This window comes from Macaca fascicularis, chromosome 6 (genome assembly GCF_037993035.2).
Source record: "Macaca fascicularis isolate 582-1 chromosome 6, T2T-MFA8v1.1".
NCBI classification, from domain to species: Eukaryota; Metazoa; Chordata; class Mammalia; order Primates; family Cercopithecidae; genus Macaca; species Macaca fascicularis.
The window spans coordinates 78049886-78073722 of NC_088380.1; the positions used below are offsets into that span (position 1 = coordinate 78049886).

The following is a 23837-nucleotide window of genomic DNA, read 5'->3' on the forward strand; positions in this document are numbered from 1 at the left end:
GAATGTAAAGATGGTGTAAAATGAGCCCCCTCAGATTCAAGAATCCTCCTTTCTGGCAAGATAATAAATATTGGGATTATTCCCATTTAAAAATAATTTTTTAAATTCGCAGGATATCCACTAGAAGTTAAAGAACCTTGCTTTGCAAATTTCACTTTTAAGAGCCTGATATAGTTAGAATTTTGTCAAAATTCTGGAGTACATTTCATTACCTATTGAGGTAACTTTCAAAATTGGACAACCAATAAAGTGGTTCTAAGTATTTTGAAATAAAGTGTTCCTTCAATATTTTATTTTTAATTTTTTTGAGATGGAGTCTTGCTCTGTCAACAAGGCTGGAGTGCAGTGGCACAATTTTGGCTCACTGCAACCTCTGTTTCCTGGGTTCAAGCAATTCTCCTGCCTCAGCCTCCTGAGTAGCTGGAACTACAGGCGTGTGCCACCACACCCGGCTAATTTTTGTATTTTTAGTAGAGACAGAGTTTCACCATGTTGGTCAGGCTAGTCTTGAACTCCTGACCTCAGCCAATCCACCCACCTCGGCCTCCCAAACTGCTGGGATTAGAGGCATGAGCCACTGTGCCAGGTCTCCTTCAATCTTTATGTATTTGTAGAATATTTTTTAAAATGGGTTAGTGCATCAAAATGTAAAGTATGATCCAAATTCTAGGGTAAAAACAAATATATATACGCAAGTTATCCAAGACTTCTCAGGCCTCACACGAATATTAAAAACTCAGATTGCACCGGCTCTTTTCCCTACTACTCACCTAGGATACCCAGGTTTCCCCAATATTGCCTACATGCCACTTGGAATCCCCAAGGTGTGTCCCACAGGTGCTCACACTCTTGGAGGAGGCTGATGGCCTGCAGGCATCACTGTAGCTCAGGGAGCTCCCCTTGGAGTCCTGTGTGGTCATAGGTGGCAGGCAGGGAGAACACTGCGCTTCTCTGGGATTGTCCCCCGCTAGAGCCTCTGAGCCATGTTTCTGGTGCCCACATCCTACAGAGTTGTTGGGAAATATGTTGCTTTTTCTCTTCATAGGACCTAAAGGTGCACGCAGGGACTTGGGCTGGGGACAGATTTGGGCGACTGACATGATTCTGGACTCTGGATCACCCAGGTTCCACTAAGGTTTTGTTACCAGATGAATTAGTCACATCTGGCTCCTTTGTCCCTAAGAGATCTCCCTTAAGATCCAAGAAAACTCTTCAAGACTGGTCTTTCAAACTACCTCAGTAAACAGACACAATATTACATGTTTTGACCGTCTATCAGACTGCTGGATATGTCTAGTTATACCTAAAACTTAGTTGTGAGAACTTTCCAGACATAAGCCATCTCCTAATAAGTAGAGGTGTGTGTGTGTGTGTGTGTTCACACAAAAATACAGAGGATATCACTCAGTACTGTAACGCCCCTCTCTCAACCTTCTAAATTTCCCTCTGGTTTCCACCATGTATTACATTTATGAGAAAAATAAAATGGCCATATACTCCAAGAAAATTACACAAAGCTTCAAATACAAGTTTTCCCTCTCATTACTGTGAAAAGAAAGTAGATTATAATTTTCACTTGTTTCTGAGAGGATTTTTTAAAACCCATTTCCCATTATCATTAGAATTTGTAGATGATGTGGAGCCACTGAATAGTCAACGTGCCTGCAAATATCAATAGACTTTTCTAGAGATCAGCCATTATTAGATATAAAATAAAACGGAAATAGATCCCACAGTCAATACCAGTAAAAGACACAAAATAACTAGAAACTCTCAACAAGAAATGTGTGAAACCTAAATGAAATAATGCTTTATTGAGAGATAAAATAATTGAATATCCCAGGTACTTGATGGCTGAATGGCAATATTGCCTGTCAAAATTGTGTCAGTTATTCACAAATTAACGTGTAGTCATAAGGCAAGTATGACTAACACCCTAGTGAGGATTTTTGGAAGAAACTGACAAAGTTATTTTAAACTGTCAGGTATAAAGAACAAACATAGCTTAAAAATGTGGAAAATGAAGAACATTTCTGGCTCTTGTTAAGATGGTGGATTCGCATGGCCTGCTGCCACCATGCCCAGTAGCAACCCGAGAGAAACTATTGGAAGAGAGAAGAAAGCAAGGAGCTAAACAAAAGTGAGACCCCTGTCGGGAGTGAAACCTATATGTGTGTGTGTCTTTGTGTGTGTGTCTCTGTCTCCGCATGTGTCTGAATGTGTGTGTCCTTGTGTGTGTCTGTGTCTATGTGTGTGTTTCTATATGTGTCTGTATCTCTGCATGTGTGTCTGTATGTCTGTGTGTGTCTCTTTCTACGTGCTTCTTTGTATCTCTGTGTCTGTGTGCGTCTTTGTATCTGTCTGTACGTGTCTATGTGCTTCTTTGTGTCTCTGAATGCGTGCGTCTTTGTGTGTCTGTCTGACTGGGTGTCACATAGTGTGTCTAAATGTCTGAATGTGTGTCTGTGTGTCTTTGGTGAGTCTGTATGTGTCTGTGTGTGTGTGTGCCTCTCTGTGTATGTGTGTCTGTGTAGGGCTGGGGTAGGTGAGACGGCTGCAGGTTGGACACAGAGCAACCAGTGGCAATTGATAGAAGACAGATTGGAGAAAGAAAATTCTGCTTTCCCACGTGGCCTCTGTATAAATCTCCCTACCCTAACGCCCTAGAAACAACCTCCACAGCTCAGGGCACTGACGTCCTGGTTATATCAGGGCAGCCACAACACTACTGGGAGGAGCACTTGATGAAGGACATTCATGCCTCTCTCCTTTTTTCATATCTCAAAATTTGGTGAATTTCTATATAAAAAACTTTGCCTTCTAACAATGTTACTTCTTTCCAAGAGTTTAAAGGAACACAGATAAAGCAGGTCATTGTATACACAGCTTAAAATACATTTATTGGAAAATAAAAATGGTTAAAAGCAACACTTAGCTAAGGATTTATCTCACAAGGTGCACAGAAAGCAACAGAACATTCAAAGAAACAAGAAACAAAGAAATAAAGATAAATATATAATGTGTAAAATAGTGCATGTATCTATACCCACACCTGCAAATGACAGAGGTTAACTAAGTCCAAAGTTAATCTCTTTAAAAATATTCACAATATAGACAGGTTTCTAGAGTGAATAAATCAAGAAAAAATATGCAAGTAAACCAAGTATGGAATGAAAAGGGAGAAATTTCTACAGAAAACACAAGTTTTTATAAAAAGAAACAAAATGACTAAATTTGAACTTAGTGAAATGTATACATTTTTGAAAATATAATATTGCCAAAATCAGTATAATAGAAAACTCGCATGAACCAGTAAGTATGAAAGAATGAAATATTAAAGTATTAAGAAATGACAGTAAAGCACTTTTCTTTCAGAATCTCCAGTCCAGAGAGCTATACAGTTGGGTTGCTATTTTTAAAAGCTCAGTTAATTGATGATTTACATAAGTCGTTCCAGCAAGTATTTGCAAAGTACGAAAAGAGCAAAAGTTTTCTAATCTAAACAAAGGTATATATTAATCGTAAATTTTTTCTTTTGCAATCTTTAATTGAATTTTTATATTGAAATAATTTTAGACACAGAAAGTTTACAAAAACAGAACTGCTTATATTCTTTAGCTAGCTTTCTCAAATGTTAAAAATCTTGCATAATCATAGCACAATTATAGAAACTAAAGCATCCATACAATGCCGCTAACTAACCTACAGATGAATGGGGACATTATGTTTATATGTCTTGTTACTGATGTTAACCTTAATCTTTTGGCGATGTCTACCACGTGTCTCCGCTGTAAAGCTCTATCTTTCCCTTTGTAATTAGTAAAGATTTGGGGGAAGATATTTTGAGGTTGTGCAAATACTGTTTCTCCTTAAAGTTTTGCCCACTCGTTTTAGCATTCATTGGTTGATGTTGCCTGCAGTAATGATTACTGTGGTATTCTAATGGTGATATTCTATTTCCCTCATTTTTTCTAAATGTATTAGAATTCTATTTTTTTAAAAAGCCATCCTTTTTCTTCCATGAATTAACTACTTAATATCAGCATGGCCCCATGGACATTTATCTTATTCTATGGGTTATAATCCAATACTGCTGTTAAATATTTTGTTGCTCAAGTTGTTTCAGTTTTGGCCACTGGGATCTCTTTCAATTTGGCTCCTGCGCCCTTTGCAACAATGTCCCCCCCCCCCCATCCTTTCTCAAGAACTTTCTTATTTTCTGTCATTACAAGATGCTGAAGGCTTTTCTTACATTTTTCCCTACTCTAGCTTGTTTTATAAGCCTAATGTAATCTTGGTTCCAACAGCAGATAAGAACAACGTGGAAAAAGAAACACAGGCCTATTTAACTTGTGAATATAGAAACAAAAAATTCTAAATAAGATAGAAATCCAGCTATGCATAAAAAGTAACATTGTAATCAAGTGTTGTTAATACAAGGAATGCAAGGATGCTTGGCATGAAAAACTCAAATAGTGGTATCATGTGATCCAGCAATCCCACTTCTGGATATGTATCCAAAAGAAGTGAAATCAGGATCTCAATCTGTTCTCCCATCATCATGGTGGCACTATTCACAATAGCCAAGATGCAGAAACAACCTGAGTGTCCACAGACGGATGAATGGATAAAGAAAACATGGTGTATACATATAAGGGGAATATTATTCAGTCTTAAAAAAAGAAAGTAATCCTGAATTTGTGATGATATGAATGAATCTGGGGGACATTATGCTAAGTGAAATGAACCAGTCACAGAAGGAAAAATACTGCCTAGTTCCACTCACATGAGTTATCTGAGATAGACACACTCATAGATGCAAAGAATACAATTTGTATGACCAGGAATTACATAGGAAAGTGTTTAATGTCATTAATCATAGGGAAATGCAAGATAAAACCACAATGACATACCATACACCCACTAGAATGTCTACAGTTTTAAAGGACTGACAATGCCAAATGTCAACAAGGCTGTGGAATGCCCCACACTTTTATACAACGCTGATGGCAGCGATGAATCTAGGGTGAGGGGGAGGAAGTGGTCATCCGGAGCAAAGGTTGTTGGGAGGTGGGTACGTTGCCTTCAGAGAATTTTAAAACAATAATAAACCCAATTATAAGTCAGTCTGCTTTTTATTATCAACATATGCTGGCAATTCTAAACAATATTCGTGATAAAATACTTCTCCCTGAAAAATATCTTTTTGTTGGTCTAAGGAAAACCTAAACAGTTGTTGAGGTTGCTCTTGAATTTTAATAATGTATATGTAAGCATCAGATTAGCACATTTTATTATCTGTCCTTTAATAAACACTGCATATTGCACGGAAGTCCAGTTACTCCCAGTTATACAGCCAGTCCCTACACATTCAGATTCAGCTACATATGTTTAGAGAATGAGCCTCTTAAGGTTTGGAATCTTTTCAGCTGCCTTCAGAGCACAATTTTAGTCTGCAGCCCGCTACATATATGCCTGCATGTAAACAGTAGATTGAAATAAACAATGAAAGCACAGTGAGTACAAAGTCAAAATAACAGAACTTTAGTTACTTTAATTCTGTCGTTCTATGTGACCACTTGGAATTTTCATTTGTGTTTAAAATTTAAAACAGAAATAGAGTGCAAACTGCAAGGTATTATGTTTCTGCTTAGATATGTGAAAATTTTAATTCCTGCATGAACTATATATTAGAATAACACTTTAAAAATTGAACTTTGTTTTTTCAATGAACTGATCATTTAAAACTTAAGAATGAATCAATAAAATAATGATTACCACTGATTACTACATGAATGTTACTGAAAATAATTTTGTTATATAGAAGAAAATGCTAAAAATTATCTACTTCAGGTGTCAAATACTCTAGATATACCACTATCCAGTGGGTATATAAAATGATATGCTCACTTTTAAAAAGGTTTGAAAATTTCTTTAAACATACATCTACCTACCCTTGGCCCAGTAATTCTATTCCTAGGTTTTTATCCAAGAGAAATGAAAACAGGTCTACAAAAGTTTGTGCAAGAATGAACATAGCAGCTTTACTCACAATAGCAAAAAACTGGAAGCAGCCCAAATATTCAATAAATGGAGAATGGCTAAACAAATTGTAGTAACCATAATTGAAATGCTTTTCATCAATAAAAGAATAAACCACTGAAATATGCAATGTGGCTAAATCTCAGACGTTATTAGGCTGAGTGAAAGAATATAGAAAAAAGAGATAAGTACAGGGGTATTTATTATTCATTAAGCTATTCTGTTTTCTTTGTATATTTTTTAAAATTTCCCATATTGAAAAGTAAAACATATATAAAACAGTGCATAAATATGTGTTTTACAAGAGCACATATAAAGAAAATTATAGATATCAAGCATGTTAGAATTATTGCTTATGGAGGAAGTAGGAGATTTCAGTGTGGGAAGGTGGAGGTACTACGGAACAAAGAAGTAAAACGAGATTCTTCCGAAACGAAACAATAGTGTGTTATGAACTGTGGAGGAAGATGATCCCAGTCCTCTAACCCAATGTCTCTCCTCCTGCCCACCCCCTGCAAAAAAAATAGTGGGGTATTTATCTTAAATATATATCATAGAACTATAACTATTAAAGCAGTATGGCATTGATGCAGAATTAGAGCTATAGATCAATGACTGACAAGAGATAGTTCAAAAACAGGCCCCAGTATACTCCAGAATTTAATATTGGACAAAGGTGCCATCTTAAATCGATTGGGAAGAAAGTGGTCCTGGAATAACTGAATGGCTATTGTGGGGAGGGTGGCCATATTTAGAGAATCAGCTCATATGAAATGCAAATAAATATATTATACTTTTCAAACATCTGGATTGCTACATTTAAAAGTGATAAGAAAAAGAAAACATTAGAGATTTTCTTGCAAAAGAGGTTAAAATATCTTCATATCGAAAATAGCATAAAGAAAACCAATATAAATACAATAAACTGAAAGAAATATTTGGAGCTTTAAATAAATTTAGAGGGGTCATACAATTTGATAGTCAAAACACCAACTTTCCAAAAACCAATAGGTAAAGGAAATGAACAGAAAACTTAGAGGAGGAAAAACAATTGGCAAACTCAGTAGTAATAAAATAAACGGAACTTAATCAAGTGTTACCATTTTTCAGTTTATTAAATTCACTTTTATAAGAATATTAAAATAGCACAGTAAGATGGGTATTTCCATGCCCCACTCTAAGTGAAAATCAGCAGCCCAATTTTTATAAAACAATTTTACATATAAGAAATAAAAGGAAATACATAAGTAAAACAACATCTTACCATGCTGTCTTCTTTTTCTCATTATTCAACTTGTAGCAACTCTAAGGAAATAACCCAAACTGTAGTAAAGTTTCTATGTGTAACAAATACAGTGTAGTTACAACCTAAATATCTGTCAATAAAGAAATATGGATATAAATTAGTTCACCCTATAAGATATTATCTAGCTGTTAAACTTTATGAATACTTTTTAAATTTTAAAATTTAATACACATATTTTAAAAATTCAATTGCATTCAAAGTCTCATAGCAACCCCCAGCAGCTTCCTGCTCCATCCTTCCTCCCTCCCAGTTTATCCCACCCCCAGAGGCAGACACTTACAACTCTCCTGAGTCTCTACTATCATAAACATTCGTATTTCTAAAACCAAGAGTGCTGTCTCTTGGTTTATTAATCTGAGGCTTAATTCTTGTCTTCCTATTGTGCTAGACAAAGATTTAGGTCTCTTTAATCTTTTTTCCCATGACATCCCCTTCCTTAATTCTCTGAATAATTATGTCACAATTATTCATTTAAGTAAAAGACAATGTTTATATTATTACTATGTAAATATTGTTTGTTAGTAAACCAAATAAGAAACTATGTTTACATTTCCTTATTTGTGGAACATTTGTTTTTCTGAGTTAATTATTACATTGACATTATTTTGCTAAATTTGCCATGTGTCTGTTGATGAACTTAAAAATTAAATTCTAGGCCGAGCCTGGTAGCTCATGCCTGTAATGCCAGCACTTTGGGAGGCCAAGATGGGAGGATCCCTTGAGGTCAGGAGTTGGAGACTAGCCTGGGCAACATAGTGAGACCACATCTTTACATAAAATCGTTAAAAACTAGTCAGGCATGGTGGTGTGTGCCTGTAGTCTTAGCTGCTTGGAGCACTAGGGCTAGAGGAGTGCTGGAGCCCAGGAGTTCAAGGCTGCAGTGTGTCATGATTGTGCCACTGCACTTCACCTTGGGTGACAGAGCAAGACCTCATCTCTTAAAAAACAACAAAAAACCCCACATCTTTCAATTATTTTCCAAACACCCCGAATATTAGATACCAGTTCATTTTTCCCTGGGAGACCCCTTCCCTGTCTCCCTGTTCTTCATCCGCCTGCTCTGTACCCAGGGCCCTCTCAGCCTGAGGGGCAGCTGTCCACCTGGCACTTCCCTTTGCCAGGGACTTGTGTTGGGTCTCTTAGATCACATTTTCTTTTTTCTCGATTAGTCCTTCATATTGGTAAAGAGCAACCTCTAGCAGTTCCTAAGAAAGGGTGCATGGAAGGTAAGTATTTGGAAGCAATGCATGTCTAAATGTTTATTCCATTCTCATGGTTATAGAATATGTAGAAAATAATTTCCTCTCAGAATTTTGAAATCCTTCAATATAGTCTACCTCCAGATATTGATGTTGTGAAGTCTGATGTAAATATCATTCCTGATCTGTTCCCTTTCTCCATGGGTGCTTTTTTCTTTTCATTCCCAGTGTTCTCAAGTTTCATAACAATGTTTTTGGCCTGGGTATGTTTGCCTTCATTGTGCTGGAAATTTTATGATCCTCTTAAATCTGTTGACTCATTTTTTCATTATTTCTTTAAAAATTTTCTCCCATTTTCCTGGAAGTGTGCTTAATTAAGCATTGGACTTATTTGATGCTCTAACTTTCTTGTCTTTTCTCTGTCCTCTATTTGCCTTTTAATTCTACTTTCTGGGAGAGTCTCCTGACTTCATGGTAGAATGCTTCTGTTGAATTTCGCATTCAGCCCTCATTTTTCTGATTTCCAAGACCTTCTGTTCTTGATTGTTCTTATCCCTTACTTCCTTGTACTTTACTTCCTATTTGTGTTTGCAGATGCCATATCTTCTCAAAGTGAAAGAAGTACATTTGCATTTAAACTGCTAGGCCAGGAAGTGACACCAATGACTCTGCTCACATTCCATTGGGAAGAACCAGCATTATGGCCTCACCTACATGTAAGGGGCTGGACAATGTACTCTAGTGGAGTGTCCAGGAAGAGAGAAGAACATTAGCAGCGTCTTCCACAGAGGATTTCCCTGGTTCGATTATCTCTGGTTTTCTGTTCATTTTTAAGAGTTAACTACTAAAAACCTTGTTGGAAGCCCTGTGTGTATATGCTAGACACGTCATTCCTTAACTGGAGATTATGTGGTAACAAGATGGCTTCTTTTTTTGTTGTTGTTGGGAGACCATCAAATATCAGTATCTGAAGTTTTCTCCAGGGACATTTTTTATTTGTTTTTGCAGGGGGCGGGGAGTACAGATTTAGTCATTAGCATTCTGAAGCAGAAGGAAAAGAGCTAGGGAGGGTTCTTCTAATTCATACCTAGAATTTCACTTAATTCTCCTGAATTTATGTCCAGATTTCTTTCTCCTCCTCCCCTTCTGTGTTTGGTTTCTCTGAGTCCAGATTTTCTCTGGTTCAATTTATTTAGAGACTAAACTTCAGGTTTCCTGCGCAAGAGGAGGGGGCTGAGAATCCAGCTTGTTTCACGATAAGACATGAACCAAGTCCTCCTGCATTTGGTTCTGCATCTTATTGCAACCCTCAGTAATACCTGCTGCCACCAAGTCCTGGGCCTTCCTGAGTTCAGTAGGGTGAAATAGTCATTCTTGGGCTGTCTACCACTGCAGACCTTGGGGTTGTACCCTCTGCTCTGAAAAATCATAACATCGCTTCTCCATGAGCTCCTAAAAATGTATGCAGAGTCTTACTTGCTGTTGTCCATCTCTAATTCTTTGTCCCTATAATTGTATGTTTTAAACTCCTTTATTCTCATTTTAAATGGATTTTAGAAGGGAGAGGATATGAACAAATGTGGTCAATATGTCATATCTAATGAGAAGCTTATAATTTCATAATCCTCTGTACAAAGAAGACCTACAAACTATATAAATAGTGTGATCCCAAGCAGGTTAAAATGTATAGAATATAGGAAAGAATACATAAAATGTGAATTTTTATTACTTATGCCTGACTGATAGAATAATGGTAATTTTTAGTTTTCGTTAAGTCTTTATTTATTGATTTCTTTCTTTTTTGAGATGGAGTCTCACTCTGTTGCCCAGGCTGGGGTGCAGTGGGGCAATCTCGGCTCACTGCAACCTCCACCTCCTGGTTTCAAGCAATTCTCCTGCCTCAGCCTCCTGTGTAGCTGGGACTACAGGCATGTGCCACCACACTCAGATAATGTTTTTGTACTTTTAGTAGAGACAAGGTTTCACCGTGTTAGCCAGGTTGGTCTCGATCTCCTGACCTTGTGATCTGACCAACTCGGCCTCCCAAAGTGCTGGGGTTACAAGCTTGAGCCACCGTGCACAGCCACCTTAAATCTTTTATTTCCAAGTATTTTCATTGAGCATGATCGACTTTACTATTACTATTATTTTTGAGACAGAGTCTGGTTCTGTCACCCAGGCTGGAGTGCAATGGTGTGATCTTAGCTCACTGCAGCCTCAATCACCTGGGCTCAAGTGATCCTCAGCCTCGGCCTCTTGAGTAACTGGGACAACAAGCATGCACCACCATGCTGGCTAACTTTAACAAAATTTTGTAGAGACAAGGTCTCGCTGTGTTGCCCAAGCTGGTCTCAAACTCCTGGCCTCAAGGGATCCTCCTGCCTCAGCCTCCCAAGTCTCTGGAATTAGAGACACAAGCCACCATGCCCAGCTTAAGTATGACTGACTTTTGTAATCAGAATGAAGTGAATATTTTAAAAAAATACTCTTTAGAGAAAATATTAAGCAATGAAGAGATTATCTCACAAGTGTTTTTCTCTAGGTATAGCATATACAATTGAAATGGATCCTGTGGATTCTATCACCAATGAATAAGTAGACACACATAATGCTAACATCGTATGTTTGCTGTATGTCAAACACTTTACTCTGTATTTCATGTAATGGTTATAATGATTCCAGAGGGAGGCATTATTTTCTTCCCCATTTATAGATGAGGAAACTAAAGGCACAGATGTAGGAAGTACATGGTCCCATGCTGGTATATGAAGAGCCAGGTTTCGGATCTACTAAGTTTAACTCTAAGGAGATACCCTTAATCATCATATTACAGTCCCTTACCACATTTGTATGTGTTTGCATATGTTCTTAGTTAATTCTTTATACATAATTATGCTTATATCTATGCATATATTCATTTAGTCAAGAATATGCATAGGCTGTTGAACAAGTTATAAAGTGAGGACAAGAATAGAGGTCAGTAGGGCATCTGAGAACTGTGATAATATACACCAGAGCTGGCTACACAACTACCTGGTTCGGAATCATCTCTTTCTTTCCTCCGCACTTTTCCATACCAATAAATAGTCTCCCACCCATGGCACAGGGGAACACTGGGCTTCTGAGTGCATTCAGGAAACAAGCAACACTTACACCTGTTTAGCCTGACGTTTTCTAACAGCTTTAGAAGTACAATATGGCCCTAGGTCTTTGTTTCAGTACAGTAGGTGGAGGGGGCTTCTTGCCAGCCAGAAAGCTTTAAAAGTTCATGGCAGCTGCCTAGAAACCACTGCAATGTTTCCCATAAAAGATGAATAAGCTAGTTTAGACTCCCAAGTATTTCCAGGAATGTAGGAGTTTTTGATCTGTTGTTCTTTTCATTCTATTGTTTCAGAACTCTAATTAAATAATGCCACATATAAGATTCCCCAACGCCCTAAGAAAATATATAATTTGAATTATTTGGGACACCCTAATTGTTTTTTCTTCCCCCCCCCTCCCCGCCCCCAGACAGGGTCTCGCTTTGTCACTCAGGCTGGAGTGCCATGACATGATTATAGCTCATTGCAGCCTCTGACTCCTGGGCTCAAGCAATCCTTTCACCTCAGCCTCTTAACTGGGACTACAGGTATGTGACACCATGCCTGGCTTATATTAACTTTTTGTAGAGATGGGGATCTCATTATGTTTGCCCAGGCTGGCCTTGAATTCCTGGCCTCAAGTGATCCCCCCACCCCTGCCTTGGCCTCCCAAAGCACTGGGATTACAGGTGCGAGATACCACATCCTGTCCTAACTTTCTCTAAAAAGTTTTTAAGACTTTCTTATCTGTAGGCAGAAATTCCTGGTATATCGATGATATTCCAAATGTGAATGTATTCCTGATGGCCACCTTGGGGCCACATGCTTGGTTCTAACTGGCAAAAGATTTATTATTATGTACAGGTTTTGTCTATATATTTTTCCCTTTGCTTTGTGAAATAGGGTACACTCTCAGATTTTTTTTCCCTTTTTATAAGAACGTTGTTGAGATTCACATGCCATACAATTTTCCCACTTAGAGTGTACAATTCAGTGCTTTTTAGCATATTCACAGAGTTGTGTGACCATCCCCACAATTTTAGAACATTTTCATCACTTTAAAAAGAAGCGCCAAAGCAAAGCAAGTGCTGTGATCATAGCTTCTAAGAACATTCTCCAATCAAAAGATCCAGGGGTCCTTAGAAAAATGGCTGATTTTAGGACTGGGACAGGAAATATGAGATGAGCCTGGGGCATCTTGTAGTGCCAGAAAGAAGAGAAGTGCTTAATAAAACAAACAAACAACAAAAACAGGTGTAAAACTTACCAAACCCTACATTCATAGGGGCATATCAAAGGGATGCAGAAGCCAACTGAAATAGCTCCCAAAGGCCAAAGCTGGAAAAATTAGAGCAATAAAATAAAGCAGTGTTGGATCATAATACAAAGTGTTAAATATCCACGAGTATATCCATACTGATATAAATAAATGACTGAATAAATGGGGCAGAAAAGGCAGATTACCCTTACAAAATAATTTTAAATAATTTATAAAGTTATTTTTACCTCTTTATTAATATTCTGTATTTGAGGAGACATTGTCATTATACCTACATTGACATTTAAAAGCATGGTTTCCTGTAGTGTATTGAAGCATTTCTTCTGTGAAATTCAACATCTCCCTCTCACGGGGAGTTTCTGTTGCTTGCTTTGCTCCCTGTGCATGGGTCACACTTAGGTTTTTTTTCATGTCTCATACATTTTTGATGAAAATTGGACATTTTAGGTAATATGCTGTAGCAACCCTGGATACCAATTGCCTTTCCCTTTTTGGGGGCTTGTTTTTGATGTCTGCTTGTTTCTTTGGCTGGTCCATTTTAGTGAAATATATTTCCCACTAAATGTGAAGCTTATAATGTTTTTTCTTAGAGGGTAGAGACTTGATCACGCACAGGGTAAGCCTAGGATGACAGTAGGTTAAGCAGGGCTCTGTCTTGTTTCCTGATCTGTGAAAATATCTGTTTTATTTGGTAACCCACTCAGCTGACAGTTTCCTCTAATTGCTGGCCAACTGCACTATTGTTTTTGAGCATGCCTGGGGCATAAATTGCGCCACAGTCTGATCCTATTAATATATCTAGTCCCCTTGGAGTTTTGAGGTTTGTTCTAACCCTAGGAGGGCTTTGCTCAACTACTTCTTTCCCTTCTTCTCTCTGGTCAACTTAGGCCCGCAATTTAGTTGGCTGCTCTCAGAGCTAGCAACTGGTTTTTAGCTGCTTGCCACCAAAATATCCATTGTTTTCCTAAGTTCAATCCTTAGGCTTGAACTTCTCACTCTGCTTCAAATAAAGTCAGTTTCTTTGGGGAGAACTTCAGAGGTCTCTGTTTTTGTGGTCTCCCTTATCTCTTGGGTAAAATCTCTGAGCTCTCTGAGCTACTGCTCCAGAAATAAGGATGAGGGTGATACACCTGCCTTATGAGCAGAGTGTGGGGCAGGGGCAGTGGCCTCTAGTCTTCTTAGCTTGCCCTTCCCAGCATGAAATCTCCATCCTATGAGCAAGCTGAGGCCAGAGAAATTAGGGCTCCAGTATCCTTGGATTGCCATGCCTGAAGCAGAACCTCTGCCTTATGAGTAGCGGTTGTGGGAAGGAAGAGGGCAATCTCTTGGCTGCATTTGCCAGAAATTTAGTAACTTGGAACTAAAAGAGATGAGATATGCTGGTGGCTACTGCCTCTTGGTGAAACACTGTATCCCTTGAGTTGGAGCTGAGGGAAGAGGGAGCTGCTTCTTCTTGGCTACACCCACCCAGAGTGGAGCTTAGAGAGAGGAGTTGTGGCTGAAGTGCCGCAGACTCTTGCTTAATGTTTGATTTGCTGTATGACCCGACAACAATTTCCAGAGACTTTAAATGGTTGCTTTAAAAGCAGTTTTCACTAGTTCAGGTTGTTTTTGCTAGCGTATGGTGCCATGGAGCTTCTCACTCCACCATCCTCAAAGTGGAACTCATTTTATTTTCTTGCCCTGAGTCTAAAGCATAGTTTATTTTTATGTATTCTTATTTATCTACCTACCTGATATGAATCTAGATTGTCTACAGATCAGTTTCTCAGGAGAGTGAAATAGGGCAAACTTCCCAACAGAGAGAAGTGGAAGGAAATGTGAGTTTTGTCTGGGCCAAGTCTACCCAGGTTGTTCTGATTTATCTGCACAACATCCCCAGTGTGCCATGCTCAGTGATTCCAATACAGACAGGAGGCAGGGAAATACCTGGGCAGAAGAGGGTAGTTCCCTGGCAAAGACCCACCCTCAAACCTGGAAACTGTGGCACTAAATTAGAACAGTTATCCTTGTTTTCCCACCCAAAATGTTGCTTTTTTTCAAAACCACCCTAGCCTGCCACACCCCTGATCCTGTGCCCATAAAAACCCCAAACTCCACTGGCAAAGGAGCAGAGAGGTGTTGGCAGAGAAGGAGAGAAGATGTGTCTGAATGTCGAGAGGAGTTCCGCTGGGGACAGTTGGAGAGGAATTCAGCCCAGGACAGCTGAACTCCAGGGGAAGATTATCTTCCCACTCCATCCTCTTTCCAAATCCCTATCCTGCTGAGAGCCACACCTCCATCACTCAAAATCTACGTATCCTTCAAATCCATGTGACCTGATTCTTCCTGAATGCTGGACAAGAACCTAGGTACCAAGAGGGCAGGGTATAAAAGGCTGTCACCCTGACTCTTCATTGAGCTGGTTAACACTTAGCTCTCTGTGGACAGCAACTACTAAAGGAACATTAATTGTAACACACCCTAGGCATTGCCATGGGGTTGGAGCCTAAAAGCACTTGCCCCAGCTCCTGCAACCACTCACTCACATGCTCCCCCTCCCACCAGGGGTTTGAGCGAAGGGTGGCTGGGTAAATGAGCCACACCCCTGCTGCAAGTCCCGTGAGGGGTTCAAGGGAACTCTCTTGTCTCAATTGGATCTCCAAGGAATGAGGAATAGTAAGGCTGGGGATTCAGTGATATAAACCCTTTGGACTGAGGCCACACATCAAAGAACTCTCCTCTACTCCCTCCAAATTAGCCAATCAAAAAATCCAGTTGAACCCTGTCACAGACTATAGAACATGGGATAATTTTATATAGTTCTGGACTTTTTTTATTGGTTATTCATAGGTTTACTAGAAGAATAGAACTTATATAAAATATATATAGAGTTATATAGAAGAGTGCTTCTTGGCGTACAGAAATATTAAAATTCATGACAGGTGGCAATTATTGCATGGTTTCCCTTTTAAAAACAAACCAACCAACCAGTTTAGAGTCCTGTATATGTGCAGGAGTGTAGAATGTGATGCTGTGGTTCCATTTTATTGTTTCAGTGCTCTAATTGAAAAGTGTCACATCCATACTTTATTATTCTCCAATCATCTAAAAGATTGGATATGAGATTGTAAATTTTAAAGATGACATGCACAAACTCATACATATACAAAGCCCATTAAAATTGTAATTCCACAATATTGTTGCTTCAACAAGGCTAAAATAGCTATTTTCTTTTTTCAAAGTAAGTGCATTTAAAAGTAATTGAGAGACATATCAAGGAGTGTAAAGGTTGTATGAGAATGATTGGATTTTGAAAAAAGGTATAAATATCAGGTAAAAATTTCACACGATACCAAATCTGTTTAGACAAAAAAATTAATCAAATTGGTTGTTTGACTACAAGCATGATAAGAAGGGGCATTCAGAGTTCTTTCTTCTAATTAGTTACACTGCACAGCTTAAAAAATAGGGGCCTCAAACAGACAAAAGGGGAAAATAATGGTTCCTCTTCTTCCACCCACACAGCTTTCTCATTTGTAGCTCCAGGTACATCTAATCTTTTCCTTTTCATTCTTGTTAAGGCACTATCAGGATTAGCTTGAATGAGCAGATGGCCTCAGTTAACTTAAAAGCGGAGAGTCTGCAGGCCCCTGCTGAATTATACAGTCAGCAGGACAGAGGTTAATTAGGAGCCGACCAGCAGAGTCACAGTTCAGATGGACCTGAAGCTTCCAGTCAATTGGTGATAATAGCATAATTTCCAAGTTTAAGAGCAATCTTCGAGGGAAGGCTTGTGATCGCTTTTTTGGGCCAGTTGTTACCTAGACCATTTATGTATATAAACTCAAAGCATTGTTTTGTTTTCATCTCTTTTGTTTCAAAGTGTTGCTCCTAAAGTTGTTTTAAGATTTAGAAATTTGTCAGATCAGGCTGTGATAGAAAATAGTTGTTATTTCAGCCCTAGACATCTTCAGGCTGCCTGGTGCACGATTTCCCCATGACATAGATTTAACATTTGTATTTCACATTGCTGATCTGTTTCTTCTTAGTCAATCTTGCCCCCACTTCCTGCCCTTCTTCTGAGTAGAGGATCAAGTTTCAGGGAAATGGACACACTCAGCACAATCCCCCCCACCTCCTCCATGAAAAGAAAAGATTTTTCTGAAAACCAAGCTTAAGCAAACATCATCAGGAACTTACTTCTCCCCCATCCTTCAATTTAATGCCAACTGTCTTTATTCACCTTTATCTTGCTTAACCAGTTTTGCCAGTGAACTTCTAAGTGACAGCATTCACCAACATGAGTTTTCTCTTTCTTGCCTCTTGTTGCCTTTGTTAGAACAGCTTAAGAATGAGGCACAATAAGGATACAGAATGGAGAAATCAAAAGAAACAATGGGTCTGGAAATTTCTTGAGAAGAAAGCATTGACTACAATTATTATGAGATATACTTGTAGTAATAATACATCACATGTAGGATGCATCCTATGGGCTGCCTCAGATTCTCCTGGCCTCACCTGTGCCCTTGGCCAGCAGTTGAGAGGGGAATGATTCTGTGCAGAACCTCATGGTCCCCCCTGTGTTGTCTTCAGCTCTTCCCTCACTTTCGATCTCATAAAAGGCCACTCCATATGGTACAGGGTCTGCTTCCCCCAGAGGTCTGCTGCCAAAAGGAGCCAGGTGACCCACCCAGAACTACAGGAGGATTAACTTCCATGGGGTTCATGTTGGTAAATGGGAATGAGAAGACAAGAGGGAATCAGCAGGCTTTCTCTCCATTTATCCTTCTGATGCATTGTTCTGAAGTATGGCTTTCCATACAAGCTTGTCCAGAGACATCCTGCACCTGTGAAGCAACTGGGTGTCACTTTGTGGCTTATTGTGGCACAGTGGCCAAAGCCATCACTCACATCCTTGCATTGGCTTCCTGTTTCCATTCTTTCTTTACTTCCCCTTCCTCTCTGATATGGTCATACTTTGTGTCCCCACCCAAATCTTATCTTGAACTGTAATCCCCAGGTGTTGAGGGAGGGACCTGGTGGGAGGTGATTGGATCATAGAGGCAGTTTCCCCCATGCTGTTCTTGTGATAGGGAGTGAATTCTCAGGAGAGCTGATGGTTTTATAAAAGGGCTCTTCTCCCTTTGCTCACTCTCTCTCCTGTTGCCACGTAAGACAACCCTGCTTTCTCTTCCACCATGATTGTAAGTTTCCTGAGGCCTCCCCAGCCACGCAGAACTGTGAGTCAATTAAACCTCTTTTCTTTATCAATTACCCAGTCTCAGGCAGTTCTTCACAGCAGTTGTGAAAAGACTAATGCACTCTCACTCTTGCTTTTCCCGTGATTATACTTCCTACAGAGCACTCAACTTTGCCTAGGCTTGTCCCTCTCTTTTCCCAGGGAATCCCTTTTAAAATATATCCTAAAATTTCCCAGACAATTCCAAGTCGTATTTCTTTTTATCTCTATATGTTTTTGTTTGCTGAAGTAGGTAGTACAAGCTTGTCCAATACATGGCCCATGGCCTGGGACAGCTTTGAATGTGGCCCAACACAAATTCATAAACTTTCTTAAAACATTAGCAGTTTTTTGTTTTTGTTTTTTAGCTCATTAGTTATTAGTATATTTTATGTGTGGCCCCAGACAATTCTTCTTTCAGTATCTCAGAAATGAGATGTAGAAGACAGTAGTGGTCCTTTAATTCAAATCTTAAATTTCTGTCTTTTGTTGCCTTGAGTTTAATTGATTTCCATTCCCTCCTTTTTTGTGTGTTTTCTTCTCTGTCTGGCAAAATTAGACTTATCCTTCAAAGCCCAGCTAAATGTAATCTACTGAGTGAAGGCTTGCTTACCACATCTGCCTCCCATGCCAATCTGTGCCATCTCAAGCCTGGCATCACAGAGCATATATCTGTGCTTCCTAGAGTCCTGGCATTATGTTTTTGTCGGAGCCAACTTGACCATGAGTTGCCCCTTCCTCATTGAGTCATACTCATCATGTTTTTCTAAATCTCCAGGACTAGCCCATAAAAGATTTCAGCACTGTTTGCTGAATGAAGGTAATCTGGGTTCTCCTTTTTGCATCCCTCATTGTTGCATCAATCCCAGTCCAAATAGGCCTCCTCACCCCAGACAGGACACTGACCATGGCCATGGCCTTACTGCTGTCAGTCTCCTTCAGACAATGCAATCTGCATAAGACCACCAGGCTGCTCTTTTAAAAAATTGCATCCTCTCACCACTAGACCCCAAGGGCCTTTAGGAAAGAGGCAGTACAGCAGAGAAAGAATGTAAATGCACAAAGCATAGACAGCAATAACCCTTACATATTAGGTACATCATATCTGACATCAATGCCTCTGGTCTGGTCATAAGGTCCTGTTCAGCCTAACTCCTGTGCTCTGCTACCCCATACAAACTCTCCATTTGGGTCAGGCTTGGCTTCTCATCCCCTGCCTAAGCCTGCCCAACTGTCCCCTCCATTGGAACAACTCTTACCTCTTCTGCACCTGTCCAAATCCTGTCCGTCTCTCAATCTCTCACCCTCATAGATGCTTCAGGAGTTGATGTAACCAGGGACATGCTCCCTTATCTCAACTTTTATGGCAAGGATGTACCACCCAGTTTCTCAGGCTTGAGATCTGACTGCCTTAGCCTTTTCCCATTTTTTCCTCCATAAGACTATAAGCTCTCCAAGAGCAGGACTATGTTTGATACTTCAATAATCCTCCTAGTGCCCAGGCAAGTAAAGATTCAACAATTAGTTGACTGATTCGTAGCAATGGAAATTAGCCTAACCAAACCTGGCAGAAGAATTTAATGACAAACTACAGCCTATAATTTAGAGGTTATTGTTAGATTTTAAATTTTTTAAAAAGGCGTTTTCTGTTATTTTCACTTATGTCAGCATCTGAGAAAAATATGACATAATTTTCTATATGTGTAGGAAGAGAAATACTACTATATGTTACATTAGTTCATTAAAGCATTCTTCCACTCTCTTTTATAACATATGCTATGAATCTTCATAGCAGTCAGGGTACATTTTTTTCCAATTAATTTTTCTTTTTTGCTTTACTGGCAGTCAGTTTTACTAATAGTCATTTTTCTAAGTCAAACACTTTAATTAAAGTTGGGATGAAAAATCTGATTAAAATCTAAATTGGCTCAAGGAACTGTGATCTTTTGGTCTGCTCTTTGCTGTAACATAATTTATGTCCCAAAATTGTTACATTAGGACTTTCAGTACGTTTTCCTTACCTAAGGCATTTAGAAAGGTCTGGAGCTTTGAACCAAATAATCCTAATTTAGAAGTTATTGCATACCCAATGTCAAGAATTTCAGGACTAGCAATAGGTTAAGGAGTGAATTTCTAGAATGATTTCATTTTTCAGCAATTCCAAAAGACAGGCACATGATTTATTTTCTGTTGGTTGCCTTTCCCATTGTAACCTGTTATTTAAATAAATTCAATACTCATCCTAAAATTCATTCTTGGTGATAGATGCTCTGCCACACTCCAGAAGAAAGCAATTAATTTTGAATATATAAATGAGTAGTCAGTACGGGGGAAAAACAACAACAACAACAACAACAACAAAAGCAACCAAAACTGATGTGGCTTATTTGGGCTTTTTCTATTTTCCAAAAGTTATTCTGATGATAAAATGTTTAAAGGTAGGATCCAAAAACCCAGAAAAAGCAATGTTGTGTGTCTAAAAACAAACTCAAACACTGAACTACAGAGTAAGTTGATAAATCTGATTCCCACTTAGTGTCTCAGGTGGATAAATTAATAATTTCATAAAAAATGTATGAGACCATTAGGGACATCTGAATTACAACAAAGCCCGAGAGAACAAAGCTAAGGAAAATGGGGAGCATTTATGAGAAAGACATCGAAGTTACTCGAGCGTGTTGTTTTTCGGGCTCAGCTTGTAGGGGTCACTGAGGGTAGTGGGTCCTATTGCTGTTGTCTACAGATTGAAATTGGCTGCCGTGGGCAAAGGTCACCCCACGGTATCAATTACTTGCTGCTACCTGGAAATTTTAATTTCATGCCCTGCAGTAGATCTGCTTTCTTCTCTAGTATTAATGGCAACTGTCTCCGATTGGTAACAAGAATAACTCATTTCCTCAGGGTCATTACACTCTAGAAACTTCTTCATTCAGAAAGTTGATTGCAGATTGCCGGCACAACCAGATCTGCGGCACAAATATGCTGAGTAAGTAGAGTAGAAACTGTTTGCTCTCTTCTTAACCTTTTAAGATGTGGTTTTGGTTTCTGCTTTGTAGTGGGGTCAGTCTAAACTCTGAAGAACTGATATTTAGGTCAACGTAGACTTTCTCTGTGGAATTCCTCGAAGAAAGAGATGACTAGAGATCTTAGCAAACATAAAATGTCTGTATTTTTAAATAGTAGGGAATCTGGTTGAAGGAAAATTTGTAGTGGGCTTATTTTTGCCTGGAAATACTGTTAAGGGTCTATAAATAATCTTACCCAAATTGTAGCCTTTGGAAAGGTGAGGTGAGACCTATTTTGACCACAAGATTAATATTGTACTAGGAAGCTGATAGAAATATTTAGAACAAAAAGAACAAACTCTTTCCATTTGGTCTGTTCCATTATTGACCTGGCTTTGAGTTAGAATAATGAGAATGCAAAACTGCCAGAAATACATGATAGTAAGTGACCAAAGGAAACCCTTTTAAAACACATCATGTAAATGCTCCTCATTTTTGTTAACTTTTGTTCCCTTGGCCTTGGTTCTAATTTCAAAATGTTCCTGGATAGTTTCATCAGCACTGCAAAGAATAAACTTACAGCTCAATTAAATAGCAATGGACGTTCCAGAGTATCTAAAATTTTTAAATAAGCAGAAATGAAAAATTTGAGTTATTAAATGATGTTTCTTCCAGAACCTGTGTTTGAGGATGTTTGCACATATACACAACAAACATAACACCCTAACCATGCAGTTGTGCTTGCCCCTAAGAGTCAGTGGGCAACACACAATAGAACTCACATGCAACTTCTTCCTCTCCAAATCACCAATCACCCTGCCCATTCTCATGCATACAATCAAATCTGTCCAGGTCATAAAGTCATGTAAGTGAAAGAGAATCTCCGCATTTTAGATGTTGGGCATCTCAGTAGGTAAGGAAATAAACGATGGGGGAGATGAGGGAAGATTACGAGGTGGGTGAGAATTGCTTCCTCTCTGGCCATTAGTTTTCAGAACAATGGCCCAACTGAGAAGGGCTATTGTCAGAGGAAGCAGCAAATATTACCTGCTGAGGTCAGAGGTCTTCAAGTTATTCCATCCTTTTTGATACAAAAGGCCATGCTCTACGCCTCCTTCCCCCCATGTTAGGAAATAAATGAACTAGTCATGTGTTGCTTTAGACTAAGTAACCACTATTATGGCCTATTTGAATGATTCTTTTAAATGCAAGTAAAAAATACTCACAAAACAAAAACCAACACGTTTTAAAAGCCTTTTCAGGAAAGGAAGAGAGGTAAAATGATGAATCTTGGTTCTTTTAGACCTACACATAGAAAAAGAAAGTAAAGATTTTCTAGTGCCACTCTCTCATTATGCAAAGTGAGAAAATAGGATTCAAAAAGCAAAATGACCTGCTCCAGGTCACACAGCTTCTTAGAGTAAGACATTTTATGAAAAGTCCTTGTTTCTTAAATCTGGGACAATTTGAGCTCAAAATAAGTGATCATAGTACACTCCAACCGAGTGAATAAAATAAAACTCGATTCCATACCATACTGATATAAGTAGATAAACAAGTAAATTGGCAAAAAGGAAAAGCCCTTCTTTAGCTCGAATGCCAATTAACAGAGAAAAATAATAGATTTATAAAACTATCAGTGGATACGAAAACTAGAGAATTAAAGTTTTAATGAGAAATAGGATATCTGCGTAGTCTACAAGGATTTCACCCCAAGGTGGCAAGGGTAGCAGCAAGTTTCCTGCTGGCACCCCAGACAGTCATCCCACTGCACCACAGGCTCTGTGCCACATGTCAGGAAGTCTTCCAGGCATGGTTACTCCTGTTTCTATAGGGCCTTTGTTCCATGATGCTAATGGACCTTTCCAATTAATATCCTCTCTTGTCTCAGAAAGATGTGTTAGCCACATGCCCTCCCTGATGGATCTTAATTTCTGCCAGATAAATGGACATCCTTTGTTTGAACAGACCAGTATTCTAGCTTCCCAGGGCCCTTTACTCAACTTCACTACTGGTGGAGGCACGTGGAAGGCAAGAGTGCAGTCAATATTGAAATGTCATATGGCCTAAAGAGTTTAAGAAAGGCTCTTCTTGGGAGATGTGCTATTCTACATTCATGCTACAAAATTCCAAATGGCAAAATTAACATGACCAGAAAATGAATTGTTCACATTTTTCTGCATTTGTGATCATTAATGACACCCAGTAACAACATTCAAGAGTGTCTCCAAAAGCCAGTGTTTACAAACTGCTTGATGAATGATGCAGTGTCATGGAGAAAGAGGTAACCGATGTTAAATCGACACCTGTAGGGAACTGCAGAGGCGAGCAGATCTATATTGTTTCAATACAAACAGGTTCCGAAGTCACAGCACTGTCAGTAATAATGGCAGTGCTACCTCTTTCTTGTGGTGGCAGACATGAAATTAGCCAGAAACAGTGCATTTGACAATAAAGAACATAAGGAGATAGTTTAGTTCCTAGACTTGAGCAGGAAGAGATGGCGTCTGGATACTATCAGGAATCTTCACCTGCACTTATTGAATGATAAGCAAATGCATAAGGGCCTCTTTTCTACTTTTTTCCAAATCTCCATTAATAAATCACAGTATATCACATGAGCCTATGAATGTTTAATAAATATGTTAAAATCAAATTGCACAGAGCCCCTGTCTATATAAACAATCTAGTGGAGGGGTGGAATG

At 38.9% G+C, this 23837-nt stretch overlaps 1 long non-coding RNA gene across 1 annotated transcript in view; it reads right to left on the reverse strand.

Moving 5' to 3' along the window:
• The window catches only part of LOC135971113 (uncharacterized), a 69274-nt gene that overhangs the window by 24784 nt on the left and 20653 nt on the right, over positions 1-23837 (reverse strand). The gene's annotated exons all lie outside the window — the stretch shown is intronic.